Genomic DNA, 15,471 nt, shown 5'->3' with positions numbered 1-15,471 from the left:
TCTTTCAGTAATTTGGTGTAAAACTGATTACAGTAAGGAGTATTTGTTCCTAAGAGCTTTATTTAATTTGGACTTGGACTATGGTTATGTTTGGTTTATTGCTTTTGGCTACAGTTTAATGTATGTGATGTGCCTCTGATGTATTAACTTAGTGACCATGTCCCCACTCCTGTCTTTGAACCCATTAAATAAGCCTCATCCTGTATGTTGAGCTGTGTTTTGTTTTTTTGAATATTTATCATTATTATAAGCTGTTTAGCTTTTTACCACAAGATGGCGCCCACAGAGCAAAAAAAGAGACTCTTCAGCACCATAAGCTGCTGAAATGTAAGGGAGGATCAGACACATTTCTTTCAGTCAATAAATGTCAGTGTTTGACACATAAGTTGCAAGGTGACTGGGGAAGGCTTGACATAAGACCAGCACTGAAATCTGAGGCTTGAAAAGAAAGTAGAGTCAACAACTCTTCAACTTCTAAAAATGTATTTAGAAACATGTGCATGTGCATCAATAACTACATAAACATGGTTAATGATTAAAAGTAACCATTAGCCCACTGATTGTTGGGTTATAAATATGTGTGCGTTCATAAATTCAGTCAGAAGTGGTTGTTCAGCAATTCACAGTTCCAGTTCCAGAGCTTGTTGTGTACAGACGACATTTTTGTTCATAATTAAAATCAAAAAGTCCAAATACAAAATTACAAGAGATACAATCAAAATATTATTTTATCACACTACAAGGAATAATCAGGCTGTAAGTAATCCTAAAAAGAAAAAGGAAATTGAAAAAGCAAATGTAAAATGTAAAATGATAATGTGAAAATGTAAAGTGAAAAAATGAAACGGTAAAATTAAAATGCTAGCTAAAAAGGAAATGCTCAAACTGAAAGCTTAAAGATGAGATTGAAAACAGCAGTGGAAATAAGAAAAGGGATCTCAAAATGGGGAGTGGAAAGCTTAAATAAAAAAAAATATATATTTTTGTTTTGCATTCCAAGTCGGTCATTCATTACATGAAGGGGGAAACAATCAGTAGATCTCGTCAATCTTTACGGTTCCCCTTGCTGTTAGATTGAGGCATTAGACGAAAGGTAACCGACATCGATAGGAATGATCCTCTCAGGACCGTGACCCTCCAAGTAGAGGTACAGTTATATGCATTGCTGTATTGTGTTAATTCTTGCATGACAGTGACATCTGTCAGCGAACATCTGGAGGCCCATGCATTGTGCACTGCTGTTTTAACAAGGACGGGAAGTGAACTTTAAACAGAACAGAACATGAACATTAATTCAAAAACCTGACAGACAGATGTGTGATAAACCTCTGAGCAGATTTATGACTGAAGTCCCTCGTAACAGAGAGAAAACTCTTGTGGGGGTTGAGGCAGAATAGTAGCGCTAGACTGTGGAGGAGGATTAAGGACACACGTACATTACTATTGGGAGCTGATGAAAGTGGGACAGGGAGGTGTGTGTTTTTATGTTTATCTACGGTAGTTCAGAACACAATGAGTTTTAGCAGCATGTGCCTTTTTCGCTCAGAAATCATTTTATGTGAGCTAAAAGCTACATTTCATGCTGTTAACTATACGCAAGCATTAAGGCTTTTGTGGTCTTGAATTGGCAACAGCAGTTGTGTGTAGTGCAGCTCCACTTGTTCATCTCCAGAGCACACACAGAGGACATTATACGAACAGCAAGACAGAAATGATGAGGAGAAGAACAATAGAGATAAAAGAAACGGATGACAAGAACAAAGAAACAAGCTCGAAATGCACCCCTCCCTCCCAATATACTGAGCCAAGCCAAGTATCCGTCCAGTTGTTTGGAGCTGTCGTGTCCTTGAGATGAGTGCAGGGCAGAGAACAGGTCATCTTCATCAGATGAACTGGATCAGCTGCAGGGAAGCTTCTTTCATGTGTTGCCTGATGTAGTCCAATCCTGAAGTATGTTGAAGATGACAGTAGAAATATAAATGACAGGACTATTACAACTCTGCAACATGTCATGACTCCGCCTTCAGGTTTGAGACTTCCAAAACGAAGAGATTTCTCTGTGATCTGAAACAGCAAACAACTTTCAAAATGCTTGTTCCCCGAATGGAGTTTGGATCGATCAGAGCTATGCTGTGCTGACATGACTTACCTGATAGTCTGACTTTCTCACTCACTTCCCTCCACTGCAGCTCCTTATTTGTCCTGTCTCGGTATGAGTAGATGTTATCGTACAGATCTGGGTGTCTGCAGAAGGCCTCGATTAGTGATTATTTTCCTCTCCTTCATTGTTGTCAAAGTCCGGACATTAACGGCATGAGCATCAACGGCGATAGACTTTTTGTGACACAACGTTACATGAAAATTTTGCTTGATCTGAATATTGTTGCTGCAATTATTAGAGGGGGGAGAAGGGGGGAGAGGAAAAGAAAGGGGAAAAGAGAGGAAAAGGGGGAAAATGTGTTGTTATAAACACTCACTTCCAGTTTTGTTTGTTCATAGAAAAAAGAAATAAACACTGTTGAAAGATTTAATTAAAACAGACCACGGAGAGTACAGCAAATACGATGAAGACTTCAAATGTATAAATTTAGATTTTTCATACAACTATTTACAGTAAACACAGAATATATCAATATTTTGATAAACAATATTTACAATCCAACTATTATTTACAACTGTTAACAATACATTTCACCTCATTATTTAGGGAACTTTTTCGTCATGTGCTCCAACCACTGGTGTTTTGGAATAGATTCAGACAGAGGGCAATACACTCTGTCACGGTACTGGCTGTGTCCAGTGTCAGCAGTGTGGAACTGGCCACACTTTTGCAATGTAGTGCCCTGGAGCAGTACAGAGAGCTCCTGCTTCTTATGTCTGTTGTTGTGCCATTGGAGAAGGATGTTCTGGTTCACTTCCACCAGCTGAATCTCTGTTCCCTGCATAACCAGAGAATTGCCAACCACAAGCTGCCTAATCTTATGATAGTCCCTCAGAATTGAGGACCACCTTGAATCAGCCCTCTTACCTTCATTACTGGGCTGGGGTGAAGATCACAGAGTCCTATAAAAATGTTTCCACCAACCGACAGCAGTCAGGCCACTGAGCAGGTGCAGTACTCGCACCTAACATGCAACGGCGGTGCTCTCCAGGCTGGTGTTCTGAACCGTCCACTCAAAGGTCTCTCCTGATGTCATGCTGCATAAACCACCTGCTGCTTGTCACCTTCACCCAGGCTCCTCCACAGTGCTATAACTGTGCTCGCCTGCTGGTTGCTGAGACAGAGAGAGGTCTAATCCCAAAGCTCCACCAAGTACTCAGCAAGTCTGTCCACAAGCCGGTATCAAGGAACATTTTGGTCATCAACAGCTTATGCAAATGATGAAACATGAAGCAATGTAAAACCATCACTGACCTTTAATGACACTTCATTGATGCAGTGGATTTAATCAAATATATGTGCATATGTCCTCAAAAATAGCAAAGAGCAAGGCTCTTATCTATGTACCTTCATATTCTAAATTGATCACACTGACACTTATCATATCTAAATCCTCAGTTTGCATATCAAGCATGCTGATAAGTGTGACATGAAGATTGGGTACAGCTGATAAGTATCTGTTGTGCACCCCAAGGCAAGTTGGCGCATTAAGTGCCAGATATCCAGCCTTATAGTAAGGTCTGGCCACCCGCTGAACCTGGCCTTCAGCTTGGTCTCAAACATATAAGGCAACAGGAGGGTCTACACAAGCCTGCTGGGATATCTTTACCAGCTCCATTATGACAATCTGACCATACTCATTTCCCACAGAGGTGAGCCAGAGTGCTGACCCCTTGGCTGTTCCGGCAAGCTTCTTGGTACAAAATGTATAGTGCCTCTGTGAACATGATTTGGAAATACAGGAAGTAGTTAATAATATCAGCATATTTTAAAGAAAAAAAGATTATTTAACCATTTTGGTTGAATCCATTTTTAGAATGGTGCCATAGATCGATGTTATTCTAGCCTTGATGTCCTCCAGCCTTGATAAAATGTCCTGGCTGTAAACTGAGAGAAGCCACTTACAGATCAGCACCACAGCAGGCTCTGGAGGCTCAGGGAATGCCATGGGCAACAGTCCCAAGGATGTCCACACACTCTGTGGTGTACCTTGCTACACGATGCAGCCACTCCTCTGTGTAGTTCTCCCTCAGCTGCTTTAAAACCCGCGTTGGGCTGTTACCCAGGCCTCTCACCTGCAGAAGCCAGATCACCCAGATGTCACACGCAAACCTTGGTCATAGACAGATATATCAATAAGAATGTTTTACATAATTCTATTTGACAAGGCAAGAGAGAAAACAGGTGTTACTCTCTTTTGTGTGAGGATGACCCGAAATTCTGATCTGTGAGCCAAATCCAATTGAGCAAGGACAGTCTGGCTTAAAGACACATGGGTGGATCTACATTTGGTGCAGGTCAGAGTCTCTGTCACCATATTGTAAATTTTGTCCACATCTAGGACCTGCCATGGCCTCTTGTGCAGCCCCACTCCTGTGAGTTGGTGCCGCCCACAGGCAGGGTTGGGACAGACCACCTTCACCTTCCACAATTTGTAGGACATCCAGACAAGAAGTGGGTGGGCAAAAAAGTGGTCTGGAGCAGGAGCCTGGTGGTAAAGATGGCTTGACTGTGGTGGACAGTAGCAGAGCTTCAGGTTGTCTTGAAGCTCTAGTTTTCCCTTGGGGCCCAACTTCAATAGGGTCTTCACAATCCATTTGTGGTGAGGTGAAAAGCCCTCTGACCATAAACTGGGCAGCTGAGTTTTTGAAGCTTTAAGTGTCTCTGTCCTGGACCAGCAGTCTCAATAACAATAACAAAACAATGCATAAACATACTTAATACTAGTAAAAGACACTGCTGACGCTCTACACAGTATGAAATGAAATGTCAAAAATAGTTCCTGGCACAGTGGCACACACTGCTATGGGACTGAGGACAGGCACTCAAGCATCTGTCAGAGGGTCTGGAGCCTGTAAAAGCATGGCAAAAAATATACTCACATTAGTTAAAACATTCACAGCATTTACAACACAATCAAACCTGAAGTTATTGTTTCATACAGCCGATCTATGAGGGGAAAAATTGTGTTTAGAAATACAATTACAATAACTGTACTCGAAAAATGAGTTATACCATTAATCACTGAGACAGCAATGTTGGCTGGAGAACTGGTACTTCCTTTAGTGGGGTCTGTGACTTGGGTCTGTAAAGCGTTCAGTGTAAGTAACTTAATAATAACCCAATTTAAACAGTTGCTATCTGATCACTACTTACCCGGGTTACTTTTCCGGCTGTACTAAATTTTGGCTTTGCAGCAGCTTGGGCTTTGTAAGCTGAAAGGCAATAAAGCAAAGTGCCGTGCCATGAGAGGACTATATTGTCAGACTATCAGTGAACAAAATGTCAAATATTCATGGTCAATTTATTGGTGTTTAAAACTGTCCAAATACCATTAACAAATTCAATGATGGTCGCTGCTTATGGCCGCTCGCTCCCAGCACTTGTCTCAGCGCTGCACCCTGCTGCCCTATAACCCTTTGGACCGGACCCACTGCTGCAGTCTGTGTGCCTGGGGGCCCCTGAACAATACTTGCTCCAGTTAGCTGTTGTTCCATGGCAGAGTGAATACATCGTTAATTAGTTTGTGTACTGATACACACACACACACACACATACACACACACACACACACACACACACACTACTTGAGTCTTCAATTGACCAGTGTTACCTTCTGAGTGTAAAATCCACACACACACTTCCCCACTTCACCGAACAAGGACTTCTGTCCATGTGTCTGAATTGGACATTTCTCAATTTAAAAATGTACATTTAATTGAATTGAATTGTTATCGTGTTATAACGAGTTAGTTATAATGAGTACAATTAATAACAATTAACACAATATACTGTGCTATGAATATATCCATACCATTTGATACAGCTCATACCACTTGGTCTGCCTGGGAGCTGGCAAACTTTCTCAGGCATGACATCCACTCTGAGTCTGCCATCAGCCTGTGCAATTTGGATTTTGAAGACATTGCCTTTGATGAAATAAATGCATGAAAAACCACATAAGTGCTGGAACATGACAGCCAGACCATCGACCTTGAATTATTGTAATAATCCTATGAAAAACCCCAAACTCATGAATTAACCTGATTTTCATTATAAATATGTGTTCTTATAGTGTGTGGTGGAAAATATCATACATTAGAAAGCTAACTGTATATCTTCTTAGGCAATTCTGTTAATGTTTGGTAATATCAAGTATAGTAAATAGCTCAGAGGTTTTGCTTCCAATGAAACAGAAGAGACAGTGTAACATAACATATGATAGTCAGTTTAAATAATCTGCCGTTTAATAAAACGGATATAATATTGACAACCCAGCTGTAATACTGTAACAACAGTAGCTAGCTATCATTAACATAAACAAGTGATTGTGTGAGGGATACGTTTATACTACATTATCAACATGAACGTAGCCTAGTCTAATATACAAATGAAAACTGTATGACATTTACATTTAGGGCATTTAGCAGACGCTTTTGTCCAAAGCCACTTACAGTAATTCATACAGACATTCATACACTGATGGCGGTGGCTGCCATGTAAGGTGCCGACCAGCACATCAGGAGCAGTTTGGGGTTCAGTATCTTGCCCAAGGACACTTCGACATGCAGACAAGGGGAATCTGATAACAAGATGCTGGCTTTACCCCTGAGCCACAGCCGGTGAAAACTATTGTTTATCATATAAGCAACACTGGCGTTAGTCTTGTAAATACTCATATGACAACCCCCCAATATATTCCTCAATTTAAAGGATGGGGTAGAAATATTCTGCTTCATAGTCAAAACATCTTGTTATCGAAATGCTGTTATTCATACCTACATAAAAGCCACCTTAATAGATAACATTACCAAATGAGATTCAGAAGTGTTTATAATGTGCAGTCTCCCCTGGAGAAGTGGATTCGAATCCAACTTCTGACATGAAGTCTTTTGCACTAAAACTGTTGCCTGGAACATGCTATTGGGAAAGGAAAGTCAGCAATTCTTTGCCTATTACAGGACAAGCGTATGAGAAAAACTGCTAGTAGGCACAAGCTAAGACGTTTCTAACGCTGCTGTGCCTGCATACCTATATGAACAGCTGTTAGTGTTGTGTTGCAAAGGCAGGTCCCGTTCGAATGGCACGTGAGTTTCTACAGCCTGTGAAGAGTTAGCATATTTAAATGTGTTTATATGCAGTATGCGTAATTGTTGCTGGGTTCATTGTTTTGTGGAAACTCGGGCAAGATCAACTAAGCCTAAAAACATGGTGGCATAATCAGTGTAACCTGGGCGGCGTTGGGGGGAGGCGTCAGCAGCAGAGTGGCACACCTGTCTCAGATCAACTCACCCTCTGGCTTTATTATCCTGGTCTCTCCACCACTTCGGCACTAGATTATTACATTACTGTCCCTTTATATACTGTTATCAAGTGGCCTCTTTCTTACACAATGTGGTAGGTTAGGTCACTTGTTGGGCTTTATTTGATTTATTTGAGGAGCCAAGTTGCTTTTTTGGGCTTGTTTCCATAGAGCTGGTTGCTTGTTTCTCCCACAAGATCTGGCAACACTGCCTGCAAGCCCGGTCTTCTCGTCTACGTTTCCCTCAAGGAGAACTAGGTTGTACAAATAAATCCTCTACTCACCATCTTCCTGTCTCCGATCTCTGCATTAGGGTCCAAACAAAAAACCCCACCGTAACAATTTTCTTAGTATGTTAATAATGTATTCCAGCAGACATTATATTTCGTACAGTATGTGAATGTAAGTTAGTTGTATATGAGCATTTAGGAGACAGGGATATAATGTGTGATGGGATGCAGCTAAAGTCTTTCTTTAAACCTCTAAATTTCATCTCAGCACCTCAAAAAGAAAAACAAAACAAATATATATATATATATATATATATATATATATATATATATATATATATATACATAGTGAATTAGATTATCTTTCTTTATTATTTTCCTTGTATCCCTGAAGGGAACAAAATATTTTATTTATTATCATTACTGGGTGACAGTGGAAAACATAAACTATAACAGTGTGAGACATGACGTTTATGTTATTTGTCTAATGTATTTGCACTTGTTTAGGATCATCTCAGCTCTATGTGACAGTCTTTACTGCATTTTGCTGTAATTCCTCTCTCCTCTCTCTGTTACCACGGGCACACAGCGCTGACAGTGGTGTGTTTGTAGTGTGAGACTACCTTGGGCGGGACTCCTCAAGGAGCAGCGTGGAGGAGAGAGGTTAACGCTAAGACAACTTAACTTGAGTTGAAGACAACTAATTACTGTAAGTCAAGTCTCATTCTTTCTGTGTATTCTCCTGTTTAAGATGGATGATGAATTTGGAGGCAGTTAAGCTGTTGACTGTGCCAAAGCCCCCTCTTATTTCATATATGACCCTTAACAAATGTCAGTTTTTCCATAGATGGATAGAAGTTTGTTTTGTTTTTTTCAGCAAACAGCCAGGTTCAGGTGAGAATAAAGTGTTGATGTTACCTGACTGCTTTGCCCCCAGCAACCCAATATTTAATTAGAATAATGTCATAAGTTGATATGAACCTCTAGCGACAGTTCGGACAGGAAGACTACTCTTTCACATGCTCAGTCTTTAGTTTATTTCTCATACCATCCTTTCATTCACTCCTCTCACTCATCAGCCTATCTGTCTCAGGACTCGTCAGCCACCACCAGTGTCTGGATTCCATCATGGGGGGATTCTTCCTGCTGCTTCATGGCAGACGCCCTTCAATCACAAAATCTCCCTGCAGAGTCTAAGCACCAAAGACTTTCTACCAAGCCTCATTATTACTTAACTTAAACCTTTGCTTGATTTCATTGACGAGTCTCTCCTGATTGAAATGGATTGTCCCCCTTCTTCCTACCTCTTATCATATTATCAATACTCTTGTTGATAAGTGCGCCTTTTGGTTAAAAGCACCAAGTAGGAGAGAGAGACCGAGAACAAGGAGCAGGTGGAAAAGTCAGGACCTCAATGATGGATGCGAGATCATGGAACATGGCATAGGTGAGGTACGGGTGATGTGTTGGTCTGTCAGGGCGATGCTTGGTGTGAGTGCGGGCGAGGCAGGGTGAGGCTGAAGGTGACTGAAAAAGTATACACCATATGGTCCTGCTGTGAGCAGGCAACTCTGACCTCAGCTGCTGCTGCACACACAAAACATTGTCACACTATCCATGTGTGTGTTATGTTGTAAGAGCATATGAATAAGGAAAGACATTTTAAAAGGTCCAAATGGTTTTCAATAGGAGTTTCTAGTTTGTCATCATGATTAATTTACTATTTTACGTCCATCACCAACCATTCTTCAGTTAATGTGTGCCAAGGAAGTTGCATCAAGTTTGGATGACATGGGCACAAGTTTACAGTTTGACAGGCTCACACCATCCAACATCTGACTGGATCATTTGTCCAAAGTCAAAAGAAACGACAATTCAGTCTAATTTTAAGAGAATTTTGGTGTCTCTTCAGAAATATATTGTGATGGGGGGATTTTTCTTTTTCTGTCTCTCTCTCTCTCTCTGTCTCTCCCTGTCTCCATCTCTTTCTCTCTCCCTCTCCCTCCCTCTCTCTGTCTCTGTCTCTCAATGGCAGGTGGTGTCACTCTCTCTGACAGATAAAACAATTAAATAAGTCCATGTGTGGGAAACACTGCATGTGTTAAGAAGCTTACAGAGAACATCCCTATTTGAACAGGAGTTGATTTGTGAAACTGGTGAGCATAAGTATCTCTCTCTCTCTCTCTCTCTCTCTCTCTCTCTCTCTCTCTGTGTGTGTGTGTGTGTGTGTGTGTGTGTGTGTAGGGGGGTTATTTCAGGAACGGTGGTTCATGGACAGGGCAAGGTACGGAGAGAAACAGGCTGTTGAGGAATGGACAGTTCAGACGAGGCCATATGGGCTGGAGGTCAGGCTCTCTGCTTCACTACCTGGTAAACCACCCATCTGATCCTCAGCAAATTACTGACAAGCTGGGGGGTGAGCACCAATTCACAGTTTGAGGTGGATGAAACATAGTTTGCATATTGCAAGAATAGTATTCTGGTGAGTGGTGACAGATTGCGGTCCAGCTGTGATTAAAACTGCAGCCTGGCAGCCTTGCTTGAACTCTGTAAACTAGATTGAAAGACAGATGACGGACAGTATGTGCATATTCAATGACCTGACTTGTTTCATTTCTCAGTATTGTAGAAAGATGTGACACAGGTGTAGAGGGCATTCTGCATGAGGTCCATTAGGAAGTCAGACTAGCCACATACAGTCACAAAACCTAAACCTACTGTCTTCATCCTATACTCTATTTGTTACAGTTTTGTTAACTATGTTCCTGTTAATTTCAGATATGTCTAAATATAACTGAAGGGGCACAAGGTAGCTAGTCCCCAAAAACTGGCTTGCTTGTTTGTCTCTTACGTAACATTTTCAGGTACTTTACTTCAGCATTTCCATGTTCTGCTACACTGTTCTGCTACTTCATTTATTTGATACATTTATTTACTAGTTACTCTGCAGATTCATTTAATTCAGTGTTTACAGGCTATTAATTGTGACTAGAGGTGTGGAAATTTCTCGATTATAAGATGCATCACAGTGCAGACAAGGAAGATTCTGCACTGATGCAGAAACGGAGCATAATCGAGAGTCTGCAGCTTATGCTGATTGTTGATTGTCTGGCCTCAGCTGGACAATAAAGTTAAGTCGTGATGTTGTTCAAATGCTTTGAATTATGGGCGGACATTAGGCTTATGTTACTTATGTAGGAGGTATGTCAGAGGGAGGCAGAGATCATCTGAGAGTGATAATAACATCTCGGGGCACATGCCAGATTTTATGAACTTGCTGGGAAGCATGAGCTGAGCGTGACTTCTGTATCACAACAATTACTAATCACGTTAGCCATTTTCACCTGAAGCTAACGTCTGCAGCCATAAATAACTGTTACAGCAAGCCCAGCTAATCAGCCAAGATCTGATGAGGCACTGTCAACTGTCCAACTCTGAGAGAGGTGTGTGCAGCAGAGTCAATAGATGCCTCATCTTGAAGCTGCCATGTGAAAACAGTATTTTTGTACGTAGATAACAACAAATGTGTAAGGCACTGCAGATGGATCAGTGTTTTGTTTTTGGGTCACACCTTATTTTAGAGTACACTCAAAATATGTAATAAGCCATACTTTTTGTCAAACTAGGCAAAAACTTGAAATAATATGGTCTATATTAGACAGTAAACATACACTGTTATATGCTAAGTAATCTAATAAAAATGTTATAGGCCTAACACCTAGAAATATGTTCTTTATTATAAAAGTATCAAAATAGTGTGATATCCTAACTAACTAACTAAGAAGAAACAAACTGAATTTTATATCAAATTAGGTGGATTCACAGAGTACAGGTTTTGCACATCTTAAGGTCGACAGGTGCGTAGGAGAAGACCGAAGCCCAACAAAATCAGGAAGAAGACTCCCGCACACTGTCCACTTCACTTACAATTAAGTGTAATGACAACGTCATTTGTCATTTAACTTGATTGCAAGTGAAGTGGGAGCAGTGTGCGGGAGTCTTCTCTCTGATATCAAATTAGGTAAAAGCTATAAATATTATCTCTATTTATATCCTCATTATAAACCATACACCTAAATACCTAAATCACACTGTAATTAGAAACTGCATATAATGCATTATTAGAGCTAAAATGTACTATACTTTGACACTACTGTACTGAATTATACTTTAATTAGAAACCAAATAGGAGATCCTCATACACTACTACATACATTTCACAAGATTACGCAATAAGAAATCAAATGCAAGACCATATCAGATCCAAAATATATTAATTAGACACTATTTTACCTTTTCTACCAAATAATACTGTAGACAGCAACCTAATGCTACTAACATGGACCTACGGTGGCTTAATAAGACAACACAGGCTGATCTGACAAATGCAGTGCCATATTAATAATGGTCAGACAAAAAACAAAAGAGTTCAGAGGATGACACATTTATTTGTGCTTTATTTAATGTCGTTTTACTTTATTACAGGGTAATTTGTTGCTAATAAAACCTTGTTAGACCATTATTAGACATTTTTAGAGGTTAATTAGCAACACAACACTTATTATGTCTTTATTAGTTTAGTTAGTGTATAACGGTGTATGTTTACCGTCTAATAAAGACCATATCATTTCTAGTTTTTGCCTAATTTGATACAAATTATGGCTTATTACGTCTTTATTAGATTACTTAGTTTAAAACGGTGTATGTTTACTGTCTAATGTAGACCATATTATTTGTAGTTTTTGTCTTAATTTGACAAAAAGTAGAGCTTATTACATCTCATTAGTGTATTCTAAAATAAAGTGCAACCTCTTTTTATGATGCTTATTTATTAAAAAGATGCAGCTTTTATTTTGTACATTGCTGTAGTCTGATTATTGGAAGGACTTTCTGAATAAAAGGGAAATTTAAATGATGAAAAAGTCACCATGTGCAGTAATCCGGATCATTGAGGATGCCATGCACTGAGATGCATCCAGAATCGTTTTGCATTCGAAACATTGACAGCTGACACGTAATCGTAATCGAATGGATTCACACCTCTAATTGTGACGTGTGACCAATCATATAGTGTCGTGGGCTGGACATTGTATGAGGAGATGTTGCATTGGTTTCAGAGTAGCACATTTTTACACACAAATGCTGAATATCTGCCCAGGTAATCGGTCTAACCCTGGTGTGTACAGTACACTGTATATTTGTATTAATTCATTATTATTTGTTAAATGTGGTTTGCCTCTGAATCATCTGAATCACATGAATTGTTCTTGCAGTCTTGCAGGTTCTGAGTTTGCGCTGGTGTCCATTGTCAGGTCCACAGCTGGGCGTGACAGCACTCCTAGCAACCTGAGCGATTAGACAGACTGCACGACAAACAAACAAAGAGAGAGCAGTGTTTGTGTTTGTTGTTGTGGTGCAGCTTCCCCCTCGTCTCAGCGTCACGAGTCATCCTGCTGACATGCTGGTTTGGAGGTCACTCCTTGATGAGATGGACTGTCACACCATGAAATATCTGCTGTGACATCCCTATGTGCAATGTGCTGACACCTGGAAGTGCACACAACACAGCCATTACCCTGAATCCTCTCAGCCAGCAGTGGGACTGTCACAGTCATCGAGGAGAAAGGAAAGGAAGGAGCTCCCCTGTGATCTCCGCTGTACCTTTGTTAAGGTAAAGTCACTGTGGGCTGCTGGAAGACGCCTTCTGGGGCCCAAGATTAGCGTGTCAGGCAGGAAGGTTTGGTCTTAACCCTCATTTAAACCTCAGAAAGATGGCTCACTTTAACAACAATGCATTACTCATAAATCACAAGATTAGATTAGTTCAATCCAGGAGCATCCTGGATTACCCTTAAAGCTTCTATAAGCATATGATTGGCTTTAGATGAAGGATGGGGAATCATTCCTCATCCTGCAATAAGTAAATTGTCTTACAGAAATCTCCTTATCCCAACCAATACCAGCTGAACAGCGCCCGGCTCACCCTCCCTGTGGTGGCCACTAAAAATGTGAAAAACGCAAAACAGCCGTGAGCCGGTGTTTGGTTTGCTCTTTTGTTGTTTTGCACAATGACAATACCGACTTTAATTTGGGTGAAGGGTTAACCAAAGGAAATACTCCTGGGCATTTCTTGATTTGCAGTGCCAAAGATGCCGCTCTGATGATTAACAGCCTGGAAGTCAGTTTTGTTGGAATCCTCCTAACAGGCTTTGTCCTTATTACATCTGGCTCTGTCCCTCGATGGAGAGACCATTAGGCATATTTGGGATTGGTGTTATTCAAAACAGAGTACGATTGTGTCTGGCCTCTTTAATCACCCCGAAGCGCAGCAGTGTGTGTGGATTATGGGATTTGCAGCTGCCCCTCTGTCTCATTGTTTTTCAGGTGAAGTAGGCCAGTGGTTTGGGACACCAGGACTAAAGCCCGGGATGAACCACTGCAAAAAATATATATTTTACCCCTCAGTCCTTACTGACGTTATCTACTGTTACACACTGTTCTGCAACTTTGTATTGAAATCAGTGTATTCTGTATGAAAAGAATCAAGATCACATCACACCAGAGAGCAGAAGGCACCGAGCACAGTGACATGAATGTCAGTGATGTCTGTGATGATGAATGTCAGAATGCTTATTATTATTCCAGTTTTTGTAATCTCAGCAACAAACAAACAAACAAAGGGATAGTTTGCGAAACATTTTGGGAAATATTATTGACTTTCTTTCTGAGGGTGGGATGAGAAGATAACAACCTTGTCTGAGTACAGATCTGGAAAAAGGGCGTGGTTAGCCTAGCTTAACACTGGCAGCAGGGGATAGAACAACAGCAGCAGGCAGACACAGTTCTGTCCACACATATTAAACTCCAGGTTCTTCCACTCTGTCAGTCTGTCTCCCCCTCTGTCTTTCCTCTCTCACTTCCTCCATCCCCTCTTTCCCTCTAAACCAGAGCCCTGAAGTGTGACTTGGTATTTCAGGCATATTGATAGTATGGACAGGTGGAACAATTAAAATGATAAATGACCCTTTCAATGTAAATACTGTATGGACATGCCAGTATTGTTTGAAGAAGCTGTCCTTCTGTGGTAAATATTTTTTTAAGATGGCGGACTATAACGGTCCTTGATAGCAGGCGCACATTGGCTGTGAGGACCATAATAATTCCTGGTGGCCTGCAGGCTGATTGACTTGGAGTGTCAAGTCAGTGTTAAAAATATGTAAGTTAGACAGAAAACATTACAGGGCAGCTACAGTCCCTCAGAATGGTAGAGCATCCCCCCCTCTGTCTGCTGTCATCACATGAGCTTGGTCGCACGCACGTACACATCTAATAGATTTTACTGTTGACTGACTGTTTCCTGTTGGTCAGATATCCATCAGAGTCCTTCTGAAACTGTAACATTCCAGTTATCAAACGGAGCTGTCGGTGCTGTGTCTGTTGGAAATCTTTCCCTATGGAGATGCTGAAAGGGTGCAAATAAGATGTTGTCTCATTAAAAACAATTCTCTTCATGATTTTTACTAATAACTGGCAACCTGCTTTTCCTACATCTTTTTGGTTTCTGTCTTGTTATTGCTCTCTCAACCTCCTCCTTATTGTACAAAAGGTTCATATAAATTATTTGCCTTGCTACATGATTTCCAGAGTTGTCAGATTGCTGTACTGTTCACACTACGCAACTTTCTGTCTTGTAATCTGAAGTTTTACAGTCTTTGTGGTTTGCACACTACATGACTGATCAGCGACAGGGGGTCATACCTTTCATGATCACACACACA

This window comes from Pagrus major, chromosome 22, assembly GCF_040436345.1.
Source record: "Pagrus major chromosome 22, Pma_NU_1.0".
In the NCBI taxonomy this organism is placed as follows: domain Eukaryota; kingdom Metazoa; phylum Chordata; class Actinopteri; order Spariformes; family Sparidae; genus Pagrus; species Pagrus major.
Note: the sequence above shows the minus strand (reverse complement) of the source record.